This window comes from Accipiter gentilis, chromosome Z, assembly GCF_929443795.1.
Source record: "Accipiter gentilis chromosome Z, bAccGen1.1, whole genome shotgun sequence".
Classification (NCBI taxonomy): Eukaryota; Metazoa; Chordata; class Aves; order Accipitriformes; family Accipitridae; genus Astur; species Astur gentilis.
Window position 1 is genome coordinate 72592817 of NC_064919.1, and position 24442 is coordinate 72617258.

Genomic DNA, 24442 nt, shown 5'->3' on the forward strand with positions numbered 1-24442 from the left:
TTCCCAAGAGGGTCTGTCTTCCCCATGCACAGGGCTGCCACCATTATGGATGCACGGAGACACACACATTTTGCTTATCCTGCCAACTTATGTGTATTATTTAGTGTTCACTGTGAGAGGGGTATTTTGGAGGACTTCTAAGGACCAGTTTGGTCTCAGAGCTGCTTTATTTGACGAGGTCTGTTTTGTTTGATGGGGTCTGTAAAGGGCATCTTCTCAGAAGCTGTACAAGAGCATCTACTGATGCACCAAATGGGCTGTACTCTGCCACTTCAGAGCTGTTTTGTACCTCGGGGGCTGTGGCAGAGCATATGCTGCTGCATGGTGCTGCAGGGCGGCTGTGTTGGGGGAGCTGGGCAGTGCTGTGGCAGTTCCCATACTTGTCACCCAGCTCCTGCAGCAGGACCAAGCGCATAGGGAAGCCACCAGAGAAGAGGCTATGAGCCCTCATGCTTCCTCCCTACTTCGCTGCAACCTCCCAGGCAGCTGATCTGTCCTGCTAGCCTGAGGATGAATACTAGCAATAGTGATAATATGATTTTTTTCCAGAGATTTCTGAACTGTACTGCCACATTCAAATGGGAGAATAATTAATAAAAAATAATCCAAGTATTCCAGGCCTATATTTCTTGAGGATTTTTTATTAACATGATTCACTGAATGCTGTTATTAAAATAAAAACTATTGTCCTAGTTGCTACAAACAGAGCCAATATTTTACAGCCAAAGTTGTTCTAGCTGCAGCTGCATAGAGCCTGGTGCTTTTTATTAAGCCAGAGAGAGACTGGATTTGAGCAATACATTAGTGCAAAAGGAAAATCTCATAATTTTGTTGCTTGATATGGTGATCCATCTGTAATTCAATATCACCAGTCTTATATCAGATGGTAATTATATCATTGTGAGCTGAGGTACAAATCTGATGGTTTTTTTCTAAAGTGAATGGAGGACTTTTCAGCCATTTTTAAGGAGTTCTTCTTACTAAGGGTACAGAAATTGCTTTTACTTGATCCAATTTCACATTAAGACAAAAAGTAAATTTCATGCTACATTTCGTTTTCAGATGTAGGATATAAAATCATAAGCTACAAAAGAAAGTAGTGTACTGTTCCTATCCTTTGTCTCATAATAAAACAACAAGAGCCAAAAAAAAAAGCATGGAGAGAAACAGAAAGTTTCCTAGGGAAAAAAGCCCTAGCATGTGGGAGTGAAACCAAGAGCCTGTGCACCTTTCTATAGAATAAGTTGTGGCTTTATTTATTTAAGGAACCGTGATTTCCCCACTGGAAGGTCAGGAGATTATATCCCCTTCCTACCTCGGTTCCTGCCTGTGGTCCTTACTGAATGCATGATCTTTCATTTGCTGCTCTGATCGGCTGACTAATGGATATTGAGGCTGCAAGATAGCTCTAGTTATTTAGTCTGACCAATATGCCATGTGCTGTAAAAATTCACCCTGGCCCATTGATCTATGATTTATTTTCCAGAAAGATACCCAGTCTTGATTTGGAGAGACCAAGTGATGGCTGCACATCAATGTCTCTTGGTGCTTTGTTCCAGCTGTCAGCATCCTCACCTGCCAGACTTTGTGTCCTCATATCTCTAAGGTGGAGATGTCTGCCATTCATTCTTGTTATTCTCAGTCTGTGACAGAGATGGCTTGTCTTTACTGATGGTTGTATTTCAGCAGGCAGCAAAAGGAGCCCTTATTCACATTCTGAGCTCTACCTTTCTAGGAAGCTCTGCACTTTTTTATCTAACCAAAAAATATATAGTCATTTTTTAATTATATAATTAAAATATTATGCTAAGACTATCTAGGCACAATCAGAAGTTTGTCCCTTATCTTTGGCTGAGGAATAAACCTCAGAAACAAAACTATCACCTAGCAAAGGACAGTTCAGATAAGTGACCTTTTCTTTGGAAGCCTTGAGACAGTACACTGCTGGAAAAACATCATCTGAGCATTTCCAGACAACACAGAAGAAAATTCACTACCAGAGAGATTAGCATGTTGATACACTGATGAAATACTACAAATTCTGACCCTGTCAGATCAAACCCAGCTACACTTCTTCAATGGCCCCGCATTTCTTCATTGCTTTGTGATCAGTATATTAAAAGTAGAAGAAAAAAAAAAAAAAAAAGATCGGAGATCAGCATCCCTGCAGAAAACTCATTTAGACTTAAACTAAGCACAGCTGAAAACTCTTGACATCTTTCTGTGTTGCCATTGCAGCCGGTATATAAATAATCACTCTTCCAGGCACAACTGTATCAGACAAATCCTAACTCCTGTAACAGCTCTGTGTGATACACAGGTAATTAGTCCTGGCTGTCAGTTATGCTTTCAAGGGTTGTCTTCTTGTTTCTAAGGCAAAATTAGAGTGATTTTTGCTTGGAGGTAACAAAACCCAACAAATGGTCTTATTGAAATTTAGACCTGCCCTCTCAAACAGAAACCCAGAAAGCTGTTCGTGGTTTATTGAATCTCAGTTTCTCCATACCATGAAGGCCATATGGCCTGGGTGACCAAGAGTACCCGTGCCTCTGTGGAAAGCTGTGACTGACCCCTTGTCTGCAAACCTGTGATTGTCACTGTATACAGGTGGTGCCAATGACCTCCTGCACTGCCCAGAGCCAGGCTGCCAGCCCTGCCACGGTGACAGCCTGCTGTGAAGGACTACTCATCTTCAGGGTCAAAGCTCTCACCTTTGGATGAGGGTTTGCTGGTGTCATGGACAGCTTGCTGCTGGCCTTAAGCTGGAGGCACCAAGAGCAGATGCTTTGAGAGGCTTCTGGCAGGATTTTGATATCAAGGAGTGTTAAAGTCCTTATATGAGGACTTGTGGACCTCTGTGCACAGAGGTATAACTTTTTGGATCCTGGTTAGGCAGATACTTCTATAGGTCTGTATATTAGTAAGTCACCCAGGCTCTATTTCTCCCCCTTTGTTCCCTCCCTCCCATTGTTCATCCTCAGGGAGCTTGTGAGACAAGACATTTATGCCATACTTAGGTAGAGATAGCGATGGTTTTCCTTCCTTCCTTTCCTTCTTTTTGCAGAAACCCAAGAGCTCGGAAAACCTGAACTGATGGGCAGAGAGCAGTTGATGGAAGTTTTACCCAGCCAAGACATACATGAGGATTAATAGTTTTGTACCAGTGCTAGGAAATACTTTAATATTCAGCTTAATCTTTTGGTCTCACCAGTATTTTCAGCACCTCGAAGCAGGCTACCAAAGTAGAGTGTAGCATTGGGGTCATGTTTTGTGTTTTTGTCAGGAAGATTTCAGGTGGACCAGAAACTTTCTCTTTTTTTCCAGCAAGGAAACATCTCTACTGATCCACATTCCTGACATGTCTAGTATCGACTGTCACAACCCCTTTTTCCTTTGTCTTAATATGAACGCTACAGGAAGCCTCAGATTATACAGCATGCAGCCACATGCCTCATAAACAATGACGGCCAACGTGAGCAATTGACATCTGTACTTTGCTAACCATGTTTCATTCTCAATTTTAGAACAGAGTTCAAAATCCTCATCATCATCTACAAAGCAATTGCTAGAATACTGATGAACTCTCTGCTTTAGGGACTTCCCCATCCTCCAGAAAGCTCCATGCTCCAAGGAAGATAATACTTTGGGGGCAGGTTCTTGGTTGCTTGAGATTCACAGAGCATCTTCAGTTGAGTATCCCTGTAGAAAGAGGGGAGAGTGGGCTGAGCATGAGCCTGACTATGAAGTGTATAGCACATTCTTCTTCAAGACATGGGCTTGGTACTAAAGCCAATACCATGGCAGGGGGCTTGGAACTAGCTGATCTTTAAGACCCCTTCCAACCCAAACCATTCTATGATTCTAATGCATGCTAAAAAAAAAAAAACAACAAAAAACCAAGACACCTAACCTCCTCCAATATATATATATATATTCACAACCTGCAGTAGGGCAAGCGAGTGGCCCAGGCAAGCAGGAAGATGGGATGACCTGTGATTAAGGTGTTGCCCCCGGCTTTACCTCTAGGCTCCTCTTGCCCAGTTTTTAAATCTTTCTGGACCTTGCTATTGCATCTGTAAAATGATGGCTTGAAATACCACTTTTGTCTTTCATCCAGATAAAATGAGATTATGTTAATGAATGATTGTAAGGGATTGGGTTAATATGATGATAGGAAAAATAACATTTGCTTTTGATTTTATAGTCTTACTTGGATAAAATCCAACTTAATGCATAAATATCAAAGATTGTTTTTTGAAATTATGAATGTTGGACAAATAAAGAATTCAAGAGATGTTTAATTAAAGCCCTTGGAGCAGCTTGGGTGAAATTCACCATAAAATTGCTCATTATCGTATTTCTACACTGGACTAAAGAGTAGCATCTTTCCCTTTTTTTTCAATCAGCCTTGCTTTCTTTAGAAGGCATGTTCAATGCTTTGATACTGTTTCTTGCTTAAATGAGAAGAGCATTGTTTCTATGAAATGGCACAAGTCCAGAGCACATCCCACTTGTGCTTGTCTGACAAGTTACCACGATCTTGCCACACCGTGCTTACAAATGTGACCAAGCCATTGCTGCCAGTAACAGTCCATGCCCTGGTTAAACCTCAAATAATAGCTGATGCTGAAAAAGCTGCTGAGCTGAAGAAACCACCCCCTCACACTGCTTATCACAAAACAAAGCTGTTAGGTGTAGTTTTACATGTAGCAGCACTAGCGGCGTGTCTCAAGTCTGGGGAGATGTTCAGCTGCTTTTATTTTGTCTTGTTATTTTGTAAGAAATTACTTAGTCTAGCTGAGATTTAATAAAGCAGTTCTATTATATTTTATGTTGTGGAAAATTATGTTGAAGGAAGAACATACTCAGTAGGAAGGCAGCTGTGCCCTTTCCTAATGGTTGTCTCCCTCAGGAAAGAGGGCTGTTGGCTGTGAGGACTTGCTGTTCCATTGCTCTCTGGGAGCTTTGGGGTCACAGTTCTCACTGCTATTAATTAATGTGAGTTACTTTCTGTGAAAGCAAACCCTGCTGGCAGCAGGAAAAATTCCACTCACTCTTTCTCTTCTTCCATGTTTTTGTAATTTTGTCAATAACTGCAATTAATATTTTGAAATCAGTAAACTCAAATGTTGTCAAATTACGTATATACTGCTGTTTAAAAAAAAAAAAAAAAAAAGACAAATTGTGACAATGTGAACACATTGGTACCGGTAGTAAGTGCGGTGGTGTGAAATGAAATCAGTCACATTACTACTGGAAAATCTTTTCTGATTATCAAGTGAATAGAAAGTTCAGGGATTATTCCCAATTAATTTGATATACAAGACATTCATTCCCTTTGCTCTACACACTAGCTATTTCTACATTAGCCAATAAAATTAAGCTATCCATAAACCTGAAGGCTCTGCTCTCATATGCAGTTTAATATGCCAATAAGCACAATGCAATTTCCTCAGGATGAATAACTAGGGGCTTGCTGGGAGCTAATGGGCCAAGGTGTGCACAGAAACTATCACACCATTCTGGTCATTAATCCCTGGGATCAGCATGTTCTGATTATTACTGTGTAATTAGTTAATAAAGCCCCTTTCAAAGTGGAAGAGAACCGCTTTCTCTGAGCACAATGTGCATTGCATATATCATGGTTTATTCATTCTGGATGAATCTGATTCTCAATTAAGAGGATGTATTCTGGGAACTTAACGTCTCTATTGTAATGTTTCTGTTGTTTCCAACACTGCAAAAATAAAAGATGGTGATGATTGTTAATTATTTTAATCTGAAGCAAATTTTTATACCCAACTTATATCGGGAACAGTATTTTGTGTTGGGTATAAAAAGTAGCGGTGAAGGAGGGAAACTGATATTTCAGAGAGAAACATTTGCCTGTGTGACTTGGAGAAGATGATATATAATCTGAGCAACAAATATTTTCACTTTCTGTTGTCCAGAAATGGAGTGATATTTGATTTACTATCTACTACTAAATTCCTATTTACTATGAAATGTATTTTTTAAATAACTGCTTTGAAGAGTAGCTAGTCTTCAAAAAGAATTATCTTGAGCTGTTTTAATTTAATGACTATATTGCATGGCATTTAAGTGTAAGTTGCCAGGACAAAGGTTTTGGAACTCAAAACAACATTAGTGCTTTCTATGTCAGACCATAGAGTAAATTCATAGAAGACAATATTCACAGAAACAAATACACACATGTCTTTGTAGTCAGGTGAAATTATTGTAAAATCTTAAATGAATATTCACAGGTAGGGTTTGGTTTTGTTTGGGGTTTTTTTTCCCTGGCAGTACTTGGCCCAGGTTAACTGATTAACTTCTTAACTTAGAAGACAGATCTTTCCCGTTGCTCTGTGGAAGTTTGACGAGTTTATGTCCTGGTCCAGAAGACGTAGTAAGAGTCAAATCCAGCCAAAATTGTCTCAATCCCTGATCAGTAGCAGGCTGATCTTCTTCATTGTTAAAAGGGTCTTTTTCAATATATAGATGTCCTTGCCAGCATCCTGAAATGGGAAAGCTGACTACCTTACTAATACTGCTTGACCAATGGAGCTGTTAAGGGTTTGTATAAGCAATGAACAAAAATGTCTCTCTCATATCATCAGATCAGCAGTAGTCTATTTTGATAACAAAACTCTGCTGGGAAATTAATGGGAGCACCTTTGTAGCCTTTTATTGTATAACAAAACCTGAAGAAGAGGTTGATTAGGTGGAGTGAGCCCAGCAGAGGGCCACCAGGATGCTCAGGGGCTGGAGCACCTGCCCAGTGAGGGGACCAGGAGGGACAGGGCTGCTTGTGCCTGGAGAAGGGAAGGCTTTGGGAACACCTCAGAGCAGCCTTCTCCTGCCTATGGGCAGGTCACTGAGAACATGGAGTCAGGCTCTCCACAGCAGTGGAAGGCAGCATGAGAGACTGTGGGTCTAAGCTGAAACAGGAGGAGCTCACATTATATATAAAGGGAAACCTTTTTCCCCATTGGGACAGTCCAGTCCAGAGTGGAGCAGCTTGCCAAGAGAGGCAGTGGGGTCTGCATTCTTGGAGCTTTTCAAGATGGGCTGGAGAAAGCCCCAAGCCACATGGTCTGACCTCCTTGCTGCTGCTGTTTTGAGCAGGTGGTCGCACTGGGGACCTCCTGCCATCCCTTCTAGGCTGGATTGACCAAGCCCTTTCGAAGAGAGCCCAGACACATCCCTGTGCCATGCCTACTTGCTTAAATTGTGGTGTGCTGAATTTGATAAACCATGCAGTCTCTTTCAGTCCTATCCATGTAAGAGTTTTATCTATTTGGTCACTTGGTTTTTTAAAACCAAGTTTATAGTTTGAAATGCTTGCTAGCCCTTTTTCCACTCAATGTCTGATTCATGCTGTGACACACTCATGCCATAGTTCTCTGTATCTCCGAACTTCCCATTTTAAGTAATGGGTCTCCCCAACAAGCTAAGATGTTTTATCGAGTACTGTGAACAGTCATTCTTTTATTATTTTTTTTTTCTATACACCTCTGACTATCCAACATGCCATCCCTTCTTCAGGTGCATCAGTGTGAGCAGTCTTTAAAAGTCAACTGGATCCCTGGGTGCAACAAACCTCATTCCACTTCTGCAAGGTTGGTACAGTCTGTATTTGCATTTGTAGTTAAGTCAAGTGAATGTTTCTTCTTCTATGATTGAATTTGGTCAGCTTGGGGATTATCTTGGTGAGGATTCTGCTGTGTATATCTGCTCTCTGCTGATTTCTTAAATGCATTGTACCTTATTTACAGTCTTCTGCTGCTACCAAGGAAACTTTCTGTATAATTGAGTTTGTTTCATGTTTTAGCTCATTGCTTAGGTTATGAGCAAGCTGCTGCGCACTGAAGCTCTAGAAACTATAGCTGGTGAAGGTTTTTCAAATTTCAGGCAACATTTTTCCCTATTATCTTATAAGAAACATTCCAACTCATTAGCCAGTTCATGTGCTTTGAAGCTGTTTCAGAGCACTCATTTTTCAATCGTGACTTTGTAAAGAACAAAGTCATGTATATGTTCCACCATTCAGGACTTCAGGCCAGTTACCTTCAGCTACTCAATAAATTAAATCAACTGTCTGGCAAGAATTGTCTTCCATAAAATCACATTGACTCAAGTTAATTATCGTCTTCCTCTAATTCCCTATCAATTAAACCCCTACGATAGATTAGAGAGACTCTACCTAATAGCAGCCAACAAAGGTTCAATGAAGAAGCTGTTTCTCCAGATAAAACTAAAGAGCATTGACTCAGGAAAAAGGAAGAAGGATGGAAAGGAACACAGAAAAGACAGAAAGCTGGGGGTAAGGCAAAAAAGGCCTTAACCTTTGAGATTAGCCGTACCTTCTTGCCTGCAGAGCAAAAACCTTCACTAAATGTTTGGGCAGAATAAAAAGCAGCAGTGGCAAATGTGCTGCCATAGCAGATGTAAGATGGCTCATTTTCTGTGGGCTTAATCTCCTACAATTGATCATTTGATTTCCCACTATTTTGCCTGAGATTGCTATCAATTTAAGCCACCATCTGTCATTCTGTTTGTTCCTGCTGAAGTGTGGACAATGTTGCAGCTCTTCCAGTCATCAGGTATTTTCTCTGGCCTCTCCTAAAATTTATTTCATATAAAAAATCAACTGTCTAGAATCTTCCTCAGAAAATTTACTTCATGACTTGTGAAAAAGTTATCTGGCCCTGTTGACTCAAGTGTTTATTCCCTATATATAGCTCTGAGTGCTTCTTTGGTTACTGCTGGCCTGGGAATCGTTTCATCATTGTCATGAAAGTACTTCATCTAGTACCTTGTCTTGTCTTTTTCCAGAATAAAGCAGTAAATGATTATAGAAAGGCTGTTACTAATAAGGTAGAAAGAGCTGTTCAGTAAATGGGTGCCTATCTTGCTTTATTATTTTTTTTCTTAAAACACTTAAATGGAAATTGCTTTGTTCTTTGCCCTGCCTGCCAGGGTTTTTTATCTAACATTGTTAGCTTCTCTTATTACAACTTCCTATATCCTGAGCTAGACATTATATTCATTTTACCTATTCCTCCTTGTTTCTTTGTAATATATCTAGCTTCTGTCTGGTCTTCATTTATCCAATAGGAACTTTTACTCAAAAAAAGTTCTCTGCCTTGATTGTAGCTTTTTGACTATCTAAACTTTTCTTAAAGAACTACAATATTAGTTCTTATTCTTTCTCTTTTGCCTGATCTTTTCTTTCAGATGAAGCTGCCTAAAACTTTCTTTCCTCATATACAAGAAAAGAACTGTCTCCTTTTTATCAGTACTGATGCTAATTCATGAATCTTACCTTACAGGATTCAGAAAGAACTAGAACAGGTAAAACTTTTAGACCTTGGAAGACTTCTAAGTGGGAATGTAAATGATGAAATTTTGGGGAGAAGAAAAACAACTTTGGTCAATGGTCTTTTAATGCTAAGTTAAAATTTATGAACACTTACAGAAAGCTTAAAAAAACCCCACAGAAACACCAGTTACCAGTCTGAAGGGAGGAACAGATAAGGATAGGATCCAGCAGCATGCCAGGTAGCATCCAAGTCAAAGATGCAATTTCAGAATAGCAACCTGATTAAGACAATAGTCTTATCGTCTACATATATATTCTTCTAATTGTTTTACTGTGTTCAATCTACCCTTACGTGTCAAACATGGAAAAAAAAAAGCTTAAAAAAAAGCAGCAAACTAACTCATAGGTAGTATAACCAGCTTTCAAGCTGCTGTCGAGTTATTGTTGTTGTTATTATTATTACTATTATTATTATTAATTGTTATTTGTGCTCTGGACTGTGGTTTCAAGTCCCTAAGGTGAGCAATGGTGCCTGTGACACACGGTGGAAATCTTCTACCTACATTATATCTGCTTTATTCCTCTTAACCAGGTTAAAAGCAATGTTGTTAACATTCCAGACATGCAAATCCTCCCACTAGATTTCTGTATTGCCAATTATATTAAATGTCATCTTGTAAATGAGAAATTTCCAATTCTTTTTGCCTCTTTCTTCAAGTTCTAGCAGTTGGAATGCTACTTCTTTTCACTTTTTCTCTCATTGTTGGTGAATTTGTTCATGATTTGCTGAGTTAATGTCTGTGTTATATTTGTCTCCTTTGCATAGTCCCTTATATTTTTAAAGTACTACCTTCCTTACTGCTCTGGTTGGCTCCATTCCCAATAATTATTGCTGCAACACAGGAGATACTGGTAACCTAGTCTTTCAAAATACTCTTCTGTTTAAGGCTCTGCAAAAAGAAAACCCATTTCATTCTAGTAATATGACTAATGATGTGTCTCCATTGTTTTTACCCTGTTCCCATCTCCCTCCTGAGGACAGAAAAAATTGAGACAATTTTTTTTTCTCAACTGTCTAGTTTTGCTTGATATTATATTGGTTCCAGGGTGTATCACCATAAGCAGAGGTTTTCTGGATGTCTTCATAATTCTGTCTAATTCCTGCAGATTAAGTAAAAAAGCCAGGATTTGTGCAGCATGCAGTATCCTGTATTTGAGACAGCATGCAGTGTCCTGTCGTTCTTGTGCCACCAGGAGGAATAGCGTATAATCTCGGTATTGATAATGGAAGTCTATACTCTTGATACAGCTGAAGAACTTCTCTTGGTTGATGCTTACTCCATACTACAAGGATGCCTATCAGGTTGCGTCCTGTTTAGCTGACTTTTGCTTCTTCACAGACAGGTTTCTTGGCAGCTGGCTTGCCAACAACCTGGTAACCATCTGATGTCTCCAGCTACATTGAAAACTGTTTCTGTTTGTCATTTGACTAGCAGCCTCCAGTCTGGACTCTACATGAGTACTGGGGTATGTGGCTTTTATCCAGTCTTGTAGAAAGTCCTGAATATCATCAAGAACGTGAAGTGGCTTTATTTTGACATTTCAGTTAGTTTATTGAAAGGGTCATTCGATCTGGACCAACTTTGGTATCTGCACATCTTTGTAGAGTGAAGGAGACTTTAAAACTGATAAAGGTCTCAGCTAAATTTTCCTCAGTGGTGTGACTGAGGACAAGAAGGTCACAATTTTTTACTGCAGCTTGCGAAAAATAAGGTGCCAGTGGGATTCCCCCCACAAAACTGCAGAGCACATCTTTTTTACTTATGCAAGCAAACACAGAGATGCTAGCAGAGTTAAAAATCAAATCGTATGAGGCTATAGTGATATTTTGTTTTTATTATTTTGCTCTTGCCAGTGGTTAAACCAGTGCAATCATAGCGATGAGAAATGTCTGAAGTGACTATATTTGGACAATGACTGCTAAATACCCTTCAGAGGAAATAACTTCCTTCAGAGGAAGAGACTTTAATAACTGCTTTTAAGATATACACAGGGCAATTTTGATTTTAGTTAATATGATGCCATCTTCATTGAATTCTGAGCTGCTGGGTATATGAGAAAAGCTTAGACCCATGATTATTTTGTAAGCAAATAGCAATATCACAGTGCTATGTGAGGAATGGTCTTGAGCAGCGTAAAAGAGAAAGGGAAAGAACTGTACATAAATGAGCATAAAACAGCTAAAGCCCAAAATTACTCTGCAGAAACAGTTACATTTCCACCGTGCAAGACCGTGCTATGTATTTTGAGTGATAGCCTGTGTCCCCTTTCACACAGGGAAAGGGAGTACCTACACCTGATGCTGTAACTCCCTCCTCGAAACTCTGAGCATCTTCCTCCTGAGCCATGCTGCTGTACTGCCAGCTTCAGCTAAAGTTCTTACAGATTTTCAGAAAGAAAAAGGGAAAGGAAAGAAAAAAAAGGCACGGTAACTCTCTAAGAGCTTGAAGCTTATCCCTGCATGCTGCTCTAAAGATTTCCTCCGGTGCGTGCTTATGAACAGAGCAAGAGGCAGCCTCTGCCCAGCCTGGGGTCCCTCAAGGGCTGCAAAGCTAAACTGAGTCACATCCCTGAGCCACAGTGCATAAAGGCAACAGTAGATCTGTTTCTTTGTTGCCTGCAAATCTTATGCCTTATGTATTCCTTGGGCAAACCAACCATAAAAGCAACTATATTGGGGAGCAAAACAATGAAAACGGGTCCCAGTGAGTGTCTGACTGTTTTTACCAGGACAGTGTGAACAGCAAGCCGGAGGCAGCATGCCTTGGCTTTGCGATGTGGCCGAGGGACTGGATATTGATATGAATGAGAGAAAGGAAAGATTAAGAGAAGTTGCTAAGCAACCAGGGGAAATTATTCTTGGAAATGACATTTGGACTGAAAAGGGCCAATGTCTGACCTAAGCCTTCCTGCTGCAGAGGGGTTAAACTAATAAGAGTGCTATGCACAGTTATCTGCAGTGGGCTCTTCACCATCTTAAATGGAGGTTACTTAATAGCAAGGGAACTAATTTGAAGATAGAAAAGCTGTAACTCCCAGAAGTGAAATGGGCTGAGATGAAACTGAGGAGAAAAATCAAAATAGTAACTGCTTGCAGCAAGAGAGGCAAAGCCCTGTCATTGCTGTGGCCGGAGCACAGACAGCAGTGTTAGAAAGAGAATGTAACTGTTCAGCACGTCAAGTTGCATGCAGTATATTTACAAGTGGCATGTTCAGTATTTTTTGTTTAAGAACATGGTATGACAGTAATATGCTGGGAAATATAACACCATGCAAAAAGGAACAGAATTATAATGGATTGCAACAGTCACTTGTGCACCGGCCTTCTGAACACACATTCAGTATAAAGAATGTATATAGCTCATTCCCAATGGCAAAGAAGGGTAGGACTAGTCCCCTGATAGCACCATATAGATAACCTGATAGCACACTTGCATATATACGTGTGTGTATGTATGCCATACACAGGAATGTATTATTCAGTGTTGCACTGGCAAGGCCAACATCTTTAATGGAAGATAGGGATCAGATGAGATTCACAGCAGTGACAAGGCAGCTAATCTACCCCTAATTTCAATGGGAAAATGAGTATTTGGTATCTCAGGGATTTGGCCATAGTTCCTACCAAGTGGTCTAGACTCTCAACTCCAATTCTAGACAGAGTCAAGAGTACAGGAATGAAGCTTTTATTTCTAATAGCGGTAATGACCAAAATGTATTATGGACAAATGTCAGAGCCGGCAAAGTCTTTTATACTACTGTAAATTGCTTTATGCCACTGTGAAGCCAGAATCAGTTTATTCTGCTGAAAGAGAGAAGTGCAAGAGAGGTCAGCTGAGTTATTGCTTTCACCTGGGCAGAAGGAAGCTGTGGGCAGCCCCAAGGAGCAAAGAACAGGCTCACACTAAGATCATGAAAGATCCTCTTTCTATGGTCCTAAATCTTACATTCCTGATTTAAGCATGTTGTCTTGCACCAGCCATTTAATCTAGCTCCATGTTTTGGGCTAAGTAACGTTAAGTTTTGTACTAACTGGAACCAGGAAGCTAATTTTGCACCTTTCTATGGTATGGACATTTGCACTGGTATGAAAGGACCGTATCAACACATATGCTTCTTGTAAACTCACTGAAGTACGAGGTAGTGGCCTTTTTATTATGAAACCAGCACATCAGCAGCAGCAAGGAAAAACACACCTTTAAAAACAAAGAACATTTTTGTGGTTTAACCTTGAAGCTGATCTCATGAAATGTTAAGGTCTAAATGGACTATCAACAACTTATCCCCTTTTGCTATCCCTGTAGCCTCAGAGATAGACAAAGGGAGTTGGCATCTCTGATTCTTGAATTTCTTGCTCACCTATCTTCTACTTTGGCATATGTTATATGCTTACATCTCTGCTGCACCAAGAAAAATAATGCCAAGCAGTGCATATTTGCTGTCAACATTTTAAAGCATGTCAAAATCCTGAAATATTATGCACTGGCTATGCATCTGAAAATAAAATTGTTTGAAATGATGAACCAACTTTTTTGATTGAAATAGCCTGTTTTGCATCTGCAGAGACTAGTCCATTTTCCTCAAATAGTTCTACCAAAGATGATTTCCTTCAAAAATGAAAAGCCAGTTGGGAGCAGAGAAAGTAGGCAAGCTTGTTTTCCAGTTTATGAATAAAAATGAAGTGTGGAAGTGAAATTTATTGTTTCTAAAATCTTGAAGGACATAGTCACCAGGAACAATCTGCTCAGTTCATTGTATTTCTTAATAAATCAGTTTTTAATGTTGAATATGATTTGATAAGCTTATTTTTTCTTTTGTGTCCAGGAAATTCAAGGCAATTTAACACGTAAAACTACTCTTAAATTCTGCTGTATATAATTTAGCTGACTCCCAATTTCCATTTAAATGTTGCTTTGACATATCACAAATACGATGTTTCTTAGAGACAGGGCATACGCTGTTTACATTTATGTAAGCAGCTATTGAATTGTAAAAGGTTATGTAGCTTAACATAGTTATTCAGTCTTATTTAATCTTGTGAAGTCATTGTATGCATCCTTGTGTTATCAAGAATTATGAAATCTAGTGAAAGAACTAGCGCAGTTGAAAGAACTATAGCAGTTGAAAATTCACATATAATTATAGCTTCACAACATGAATCAACTTTTCTTTAGGAAAATAAAAAGAGAACAAGATTAAAGTGCATGACAACATGAATGAAGACCTCTTCTGTGGTGTTGGTATGGTAGTTTACATCAATTCATCCTGAAAACACTGTGTAGATCAGGCTTTTGAGTCAGTATGGCATAATTTGGACATTATGAAATGTTAGGTACACTAAAGCTGGCATGGTGGGGTTCATCTTTGACTTTGCTAAGTAGCAGCTGAATGCATCTGACACTGCTAAGGAGCCAGAAAGCCAACGCAGCAGGAAAAGCAAGCATTGGAAGTTGTGGGAAGAGGGGTGCTAATGGAGCTTGAATGCATGTCCATTTTCACCAGCGTGTCCCACTTCAGAGAGCTCTCCCAGCCCGTGGCACAGCAAACATGGGACTTGCGGCAGTGCAACAGCAGGACACGCTGCAGCCTGATGTGCACAGCCCACAGGCTGTGTTGGGTTAATGACTGTGCTAGAAACCATTGCAGGTCCAGTTCTACAATGACACAAAGTTCTCAGAAACAAGCGGTACCAAAGCTGAAGGAGCTTTAACCTTCATCTCTGATTAAACCAGTTGTCCTGGTTTCAGCTGGGATAGAGTTAATCTTCTTTCTAGTAGCTGGTATAGTGTTATGTTTTAGATTTAGTATGAGAATAATGTTGATAACACACTGATGTTTTCCGTTGTTGCTAAGTAGTGTTTATACTAAGTCAAGGATTTTTTAGCTTTTCATGCCCAGCCAGTAAGAAGGCTGGAGGGGCACAAGAAGTTGGGAGGGGACACAGCCAGGACAGCTGACCCAAACTGGCCAAAGGAATATTCCATACCATGTTACGTCACATCCAGTATACAAACTGGGGGGGAGTTGGCCAGGGGGGATGGATCGCTGCTCAGGAACTAACTGGGCATTTGCTGGCAAGTGGTGAGCAATTGCATTGTGCATCACTTGTTTTGTGTATTCCAATTCTACTACTACTACTATTATTATTATTATCATAATCTTCATTATTTTCTTTCTTTCTGTCCTATTATACTGTCTTTATCTCAACCCATGAGTTTTAATTTTTTTCCCCCTAATTCTTTCCCCCATCCCACTGGGTTGGTGTGGAGTGAGTGAGTGAGCAGCTGCGTGGTGCTTAGCCGCTGGCTGGGGTTAAACCACAGCACCAATTCTGAGAAAGTATGGATATAAACGTAGCTCTAACCTTGAGCGTGACCAGTGCCTGTGCAGCCCCAGGCAGCAACACAGTGGACAAGCTGGCAACAACATTACTTTTTCCTTCCCCTGAGTTTTAACACCACAGGGGCTTACTTGGGCCAGGGAGCAGCACTGGGATTGCTTTAATACATACAGCTAGCAGTTTTTACTGACAGAGAGTATGCTCTGACTGCTCCTGTTCTAGCTGGGGAGATGGATGTAAGTGGCTTAACTCCAGGGTCACGGGGTCACAAGCATTGAAACTGTCTCTAAGTCCAGGGAAATCTCCTGCTTCCAAAACAGCAGCTTTCTGGCCTTTTCTGACATTAAAACTATAGGTGCCTATAGTAATATCATGAAAACAGAATAAAACGTAGGGAAGAAAGGAAAAGATGGAAAACTTATCAGAGTTTCTACAGTACATTTTTTCATATCTTTATCCATTTGAAGCACCACATCTTTCCAGCAAAGTTAGTAGGTGAAAGCAGGAGTTTGGCACTTGGTTCGTTTGCTAACACTAAATGCTGTGCCGTGCAGGGGTGCAGCTGAGTGCCATGCGGCAACCCTGTTCGTTTGTCCCTGCCAGGGAGCTTGAGGGACTGGGGGGGTCATGGGCCACATGTTGGTGGGTTGGCGAATGCCCCCACTCAGCCTCTCTGTGGCCATGGCAGCAGATAATCACAGGTATAAGGTCACCACTTGAGTCTCTCCATCAATGAAATGTTGTAGCATTAAAGCATTAAAAATAATGCACTTCAGACTTAACTATTTTTTAATGACAAAAATCCACAGTGAATCTGCTTAGATTTAAGACAAGCAGAAACATCCAGTGAACAGCGTTTTAAAGCGTTACAGGAAAACTTTTTAAATATATATGCATGCATCTGCCATCTTGCTTTTCATGCTGTTATGGTATCTAAATATTAACGAAAAATGTTGACAGCAAAGTTAGGCTTCACACACAACAGAGTGGTAGCTCGAAAAACCATGGCTGATTTCACAGGAGGCTGCAGCCTGCCAGCTGTGCTGCTTGGGGGACTGCAGACATGAGCAGGCTCTCTGACAGCCCACTTTGGTTTTCAGCTGCAATATCTGCCTGCCCCCAAAGCTCTGCTGTGGCTTTTGTGTCCCAGTGTCTCACACACACCCTGTGAATCCACAAGGTTGATGGCCTCACCAACGTGGATCTCCCCGAGGAAGATGAAGGATGGTGGCTGCTGGGCAGGCAGCCCTGTGCCCAGGAGAGAGGACATGCTCAAGGAGATTGTCTCCTTTCAGAGGGCTCTGAAGGATGCCCAGGTGTGGGCAGGAATAAGCTGAGACCCCCCCCTGGACTCACTCGAGAGATGCACCAAACGGGGGGGGAAGGCTGGGAATTTGGGCAATACTTGGGTAACGTGCTGCTGTTTCTTGAAATTTTCCTTTGCATTAGGCAGTTGCTAACCTGGTGCTGACTGCAAGTCCAACAGTTGCTTTAGATGGTAACCTCAGAAGCCCTAAAATTTTCTTAAAGATCAGGGCCAACTGAAAAACTGAAAATTAACACCACTATCAGGTTTTGTTTATGTGTGAGTAACATGAATTTAAGCTTTTTAAGCTGTCATTGCTGTTGCATTAGTAGAAGGTTGTGTGTGACTATTTTGCTTAATCTGACAGCACTTACTAGTTCACAGATTGAAAAACATGGTGAAATAAAATGTGGTTTAGCTTGCTGAAAAGCAATGGTATCCTTCCTCCATTCTGTGTCCAGATTTCCAATTCAACAGGAATGGAGTAGGCACAATATCGGGGCCTTTATGGAATAAGGACACTAAGCGGATTTGAATCTGGCAATACAAGTAATATTTCCTTCTTATTTAGGTTTTCATGCTGGCATACAATAAATATCACCTCTAGGTACACACAAGCACCTGCTGCCTATTTGCTTATGTGTTGGTAATGGCACTCCAGCTTGGTTTTGGCTGCTTTTTCCCCCTCTGAGCAGCATAAACACTTAGAAAAGCTGGCTGCTGCTGCGCTCCACCAGCACACGAGTTTCTGTGCCTTCAATTTAGATGGGCCCTGGGGCTGCCACTGCTCTGCAGGGACCCTCCTTCTCCGCACAGACCCTCCAGGGCACAGATGCTGGAGATCTTGCCTCCCTGCTTCCTAACACTTGCTTCCATCACGTTGAGATTTTAACCATTAAATGTAACCATTTAAAATTACCAAACAGGGTAATTATTAATTAAGATTAAAAAATATAAGTTACCCACCCAGGGAGTGCCTCTCCCCCGGGACTGCTTTTCCCACCTGCGAGGGGTCATGCCCACGAGGGCAGCGCTGTCCACGAGCCCACAGTCACAGCCCGGCTGGGTTTGCCCCCGTTGCCACTCCTCATCCAGTAATTTTTTGTTTTGTTTTGGTTTTTTTTTTTTATGCATGTTCTTAGTAATAAAGTGTAACCCCAGAGTCACCTGGGCAGTAATCATGCTCCTTGTGAAGCATAATAACACTCAGTATTTCCCAGGGGGATGAGGCAAATCTTACGCTTTTCAGTTCCAGCCCCAGATTGAAAAGAACATTTTCCCTGTATTGTGAAAACACAACAGCCCCACACTGTGAGACCAACAGTGCTGGGGCACTATTGGATATAATTATTTTAGTGATGCTCTTTGTCTCTGTTTTCAGGTGGATTGCAGAACAGTTTTTAGGGGCAGGGGTAAGGATCAGTGCCTGTGTTAGGGCTGGGGTGAAGGCTGTAGAGAGGAAACAGGGACAGCACAGAGAGGAACATCTTCAGATGAGCTTTGTGGAGAATGAAGTGGCTCATCCCCTTTTAGTTTCTGTGAAAGAAGCATGAGAAGAAGCTTCTTGCTTCGTTATATGGATAGGGGTGTACATGTCCAGATGTATATACATGTTTATATATATATAAAATAGTCTTGAATTGTTCTTAAAACTTTTCTCAGGGAAGAATGACTAATAAAAATCTAGCAGCTGGAAATTAAGAGGAAGAAAAGTCATCCAGGCTGTTTAAAACCCTAAGTCTCATTTATGGTCTTTTTTAAAACAGGCCGATTGAATATGTGAGTGTTCCTCATAATAAATAGATATATTTTATTGTGCTGTCAGATTATCTCATGGGAAAGATACCAGAATCTTAAAAGCAATCATAATCTGGTTATCAGTTACAAACTCTATTGATTTATTTTTTTAAATGAAAATGTAACTGGGAAGGTACAATATTTGCTTTTAAAAGATGATAATTTTACTGACTTGTGTGGGTTGAGAATAAAAGAGGCAGCTGATGGAAAGTCTGCAGATCTGATTGAAGAATCAAACAGAAAATTATTGCTGCATGAGCTGAAGCGCAGACAAATAGCCCAGTTTGCTGTGTTTATGATGGCGGTTAGTGATCTGGGACCAGAGAGGGGGCAGGGATTAATAATATTTTATTGCTGCTTAGGGAAATTTTAAATGGAGCTGTTGTGATCCTTTACTGGTTAAAGCTTCATCAAGGAATGAGAAATGACTCTTCTAGCTAGTGAGTAAAGAAGCAGGAACTTCTCACAGATGGGTTTTGCATGTCATTTGGGAATTGGAACCTCTAGGGCTAACGTGTGTTTTTTGATGCAGAGTACAGGCACAGAAGACTACTTCATTAGGCACTTTTTCAAGTCACGTAGGCCAGAGAAAAATGTTCAGGAGCGAAATTTGCAGATCTGCAAGACAGTTCAATGGGAGCCAAAGAAAAAGAGAAAAATAATAATAAAATTAACAACCCCCCAGATACATACTTAACTGCTGCTGAAAGAGGTGTACCAGGGCTGGAAACTCATCCCAGAAATGTCAAGCCTAGACACTTCAGAGATGCTTTTCCACTTCTATGGCAATAAGGAAGGAAGGAAAAGCAGAAAGTGTAGAATTCAGGACAGAGACAGTGCAAAGATGAGCTGCCTCAAAGGGTCCAGCAGCACGGCCTGTTCACTGTTTCTTTCCTGAGGTGAGTGGTGGTGAGTCACTCTGGGAGGGAGAGCGTTTGTCTGCCATCATCCCATCTGACCTTTTTGGTCCGGTAAAGAGAGGGGACACAGGACTGTGCTCTTCTCTTGGCCTCTCCCCTCGTGACAACCTGTAGCTTTGTGGATTTGCAGGAAGAGAAGGGTGTCTGGTGGACCTTAGGTTTGTTTCAGGAGTTTTCAGGACGGGAAAGGGAGGGATACGGAGAACATGCACTTTTGGAGTGGGCATCTGCCAACCTGCAGTTGCTGGCCAGTGCTTGGGTCCCCAGGTACTGCCATCCACCTCCGTGTGCCACAATTTCCATACGGACCCCATGGCTGTGTCTGGGTTTCTTTAAACTCATCTTCCCCTCAGGCTTCTCGGACAATGGATTTAGTCATTACTATTTTGCATCCACTTACTCCTAGAACTGGGGTGGTATTGCAGAGTATTGATGGAGGAGACTGCCTCCAACTCCTCTAAGGGAACCACAACGTGCAGACCCACTGAAAGCCTGTTTTGCCTCTGAATTTAATTAGTTTTACTAGGACTGATGCAAGGCAGTGTTGAAATCAGTCTTTTATTATCCCATAGTCTGTCTGCTTCTCTGTGCAGCACTGTACACTGAAAAACCACAAGCAGCCTCACTAGGACACTGAAGAAATCCATATTTATGAACACGGTAAAGAGTAAAAGATTAAGACAAAAAAACTTCTCTCTAACAATTGCAGGCTGCTTCTTTTAATTACAATAACAAACCAAAATAAATTCATGCCATTTAAAATGAGCTTGCCAGAAGCAAACGAGTGCATATGAGGCATAATGGCAAATAATAAGGATAGACTGCCCATGAATAATAAAACTCTTGGTACTTCTAGTTCATCCTTTAAATACTCCTAGAAGGAAGGGATATCAAAGCAAAAAAAAAAAAAAAAATTGGGTGTCTTGAACCAGTTTTTTTTACTCTTTCAAGTATAAAAAGCTGCAATCCAGGGAAACCATAAAATACAGAGGTTTATTTCCATTTCATATTAAAAGCATATACAAATTTGTAAAAATACATATACAAATAATAGGCAGATGAGCATTAAAACAACTCTAATGGTTTATTTTCCACGGGTCTGGTTCCCTTTTTCCAGAGGTTTTATACCCGAAAATCCTTATTCACATCTATGTATTTACATACACAAAAAAGACATTTAAGTTTTTCACTTTTGTAGAAGAACCTAAAGACTCTTTGTCTGCCCAGATAAGAAGGGCCCAGGCAGCCTTTCCTTTTGTTTTAAAAAGGATCAGCTTCTTGATTTTAGCACCTTATGCCACTTCACAGGGGGAAGCAGCATGCCTTTCTGCAGAGAGCAGAAGACAGGTGCATGCCATAAAACTTAACCAGAATTTGCATCTCAAATTAAAGAAAAAAATATTTGAGTTTGTTGATAGCACCAGGCATGCAATTAGTCCTACAGATTTGGTGATACTATTCACAGGGTGATATATTCACATCTTGGTTGATGAGAAGCTCGACATAACCTAACAATGTGCGCTCACAGTCCAGAAAGCCAATTGCATCCTGGGCTGCATCAAGAGAAGCGTGACCAGCAGGTCGAGGGAGGTGATTCTTCCTCTCTGCTCTGCTCTGGTGAGACCCCACCTGCAGTACTGCACCCAGCTCTGGGGCCCCCAACATAAGGAGGACGTGGACCTGTTGGAGCAGGTCCAGAGGAGGGCCACAAAGATCATCAGAGGGCTGGAGCACCTCCCCTGTGAAGACAGGCTCAGCGAGTTGGGGTTGTTCAGCCTGGGCAGAAGAGAAGGCTCCGAGGAGATCTTACAGCAGTGCCTAAAGGGAGCCTACAAGGAAGCTGGAGAGGGACTTTTGACAAGGGCATGTAGTGATAGGACAAGGGGTAATGGCTTTAAACTGAAAGAGGGTAGATTTAGATTAGGAAGAAATTATATTAGGAAGAAATTCTTTACTGTGAGAGTGGTGAAACACTGGAGGAAGTTGCCTGGAGAAGCTGTGGATGCCCCATCCGTGAAAGTGTTCCAGGCCAGGCTGGATGGGGCTTCGAGCAACATGGTCTTGTGGAAAGTGTCCCTGACCATGGCAGGTGGGTTGGAACTAGATGATTGTTAAGGTCCCTTCCAACTCAAAACATTCTGTGATTCTATGATTCCTTGATTAAAGTTCTTTTGTGACTCATAAAAGAAGTTAGACATGTTTAACTATTTTGTAGTGATAGGGCCACGTAGCATTTCTTGAACCTCTGAGGGATTGCTGTTTGATGTAAATATCTGTGTTTGATTATGTTGGGTTAAAAAAGCGGAATGGGAGAATAAGCCTGATTTTGGTACTGCATTAGATCTCTGTTGTGGTTTAACCCCAGCCAGCAACTAAGCACCATGCAGCTGCTTGCTCACTCCCCTTCACCCAGTGGGATGGGGGAGAGAATTAGGGGGAAAAAAAGTAAAAATCCTGGACTGAGATAAAGGCAGTTTAATAGGACAGAATGGAAGAAAATAATGATGATGATGATGATGATGATGATGATGATGATAACAATAATGATAAAAATGACAATAATAATAATAATAAAAGAATTGGAATGTACAAAACAAGTGATGCACAATGCAATTGCTCACCACTTGCCAACCAATGCCCAGTTAGTTCCTGAGCAGCAATTCACCCTTCTGTCCTGGCCAACTCTCCTCAGTTCATATACTGGACATGATGTTACTTGGTATAGAATATCCCTTTGGCCAGTTTGGGTCAGCTGCCCTGGCTGTGTCCTGTGCCAACTTCTTGTGCCCCTCCAGCTTTCTCGCTGGCTGGGCATGAGAAGCTGAAAAATCCCTGACTTACTACAAACACTACTTAGCAACAACTGAAAACATCGGTGTGTTATCAACATTCTTTTCATACTAAATCTAAACCATAACACTATACCAGCTACTAGAAAGAAAATTAATTCTATTCCAGCTGAAACCAGGACAACCTCAAAGATAAATTGCATTTTCTTTTTAAAAATTCAAAATTGCAATGTGACCTGATCTACAGAAGCAATGTCAACAGGAGTGTATATCTGCAATCAGGTAACAAATCTTGAAGTTTCTTTGATCCAATATTTAGCATAAATCCAGGCTTATACTACAGCAAGTATTTACCACTTTAGGATGAAATGTTATAAAAAAAATTTTCAACATTATGCCTTACAGTTTTATGTTGTTTTTAAATTAAGGAACAGCTGCCAGCCGATGAGAATTTTGGTAGATTATAATAAATTTTTTTAAGTGAGAGGTCTCCTAAAGAAGCTCTATGGAAAGATAACTTTTAAAATCATGACAGAAACATGATGTAAAGGGGGATGGACCTAACCCCAGCCAACCAGCTCTCCGGAGACCTTCATGCACCCACTTTCTTGCTGCCATTTCAGAGCTGATCCCTAAAAATGAGGGATGGTCTAGTGGTCTTTATGAATACTTTCCCCTCCAGGCTGTAGATGCTGGTGGGGTGGGAGGCGCTGGCCTGGTGGTGTTTTCCATCTTGCAAAGCACTGAAAGAAAACCCTCTTCACAGTGCAGAACTTCATCCCAATGCTGATGTAGCAGGGAAGGCCCAAGGAGAGGTGATACTCTCTGCCCACTCTGTCTCTGCATCAGCCCTGATGGGTAGCATGTGCTTAGGGATACGAAACATGGGTGCAATGGTTCCAGTACCAGCGGGTGGTGACCCCGCAGGAGATCCCAGCATTTCCATGCTCCATCTTCACCTGTTGGTCAGCAGGTCTTCCTTGATTTTAGCATTACAGGATCTGGCACTTCCTACACAAACCACTGTGTTTTCAGCAGTGGAATGAACACTGGTATTTCAGAGGTTTTGTGGATTTCCAGTAAAAGTAAACCAGGTGTGGGGATGAAATGTCGACACGAGGGAGTGCTTGCTTGCTTGCTTTTTGTAACCTACAGGTGGTGTTAGCTCTGCACCTGAAATATGCCTAAGAAGCATTGGCTCAGGGGGACTGATACATAAACAGCAGCTTTTGCTTGCAAAACCTCAGCTTCCAAAGCAAATTTCATCTTAACTCAAACAGTATTTTTTTTCCAGGAAAATAGTGCTATCTGTCATGATTGCATTTGGCAAGCCTCAGTAGCTTTACAGTTGTTGTTTAGAAACGTAGTGTTGGCCAACACGACACAATCGTAGATGCAAGTCTTTTTGCTTCAAAGATGAAACAGCTTTGAAATGGCAAATGAAGTTTGGCAAATTTTGGCATCTACTTTAACAGTGAATTATTACTGAAAATATTCTTTTGCTATGCAATTACTCTGTTTCCCATGAGAACTCCTGCTGAGCCAGCTCAGGGACAGCAGACGCAGCGGTACTACTTTCATAAGCTAAGGCAAAGCCTCGGTCAAGTATTAACAGACATCTACAGCTGTCACCTAAGCGCTGACTGATTTAAAATAGATTATTCTTTGCATACTGAGCATTTGGCAGGCTGAACTGAGATGCTAAGATCACGTGATTGATTTCCATTTCTATGATAATCCAGTGTTTGTTCGTCCTGCCTCCTGTTTGATACCAGTGATAGGTATTTGGGCTCCAGAGTTTTCCCTCAGTCCCCTCTGTATATTGTGCGTACAAGAGTTGGCATTGCAGTTTGGTTTGTTGCTTGGAGACAGCTGCAGGGACGCACGGTGGCATAAATCACACCT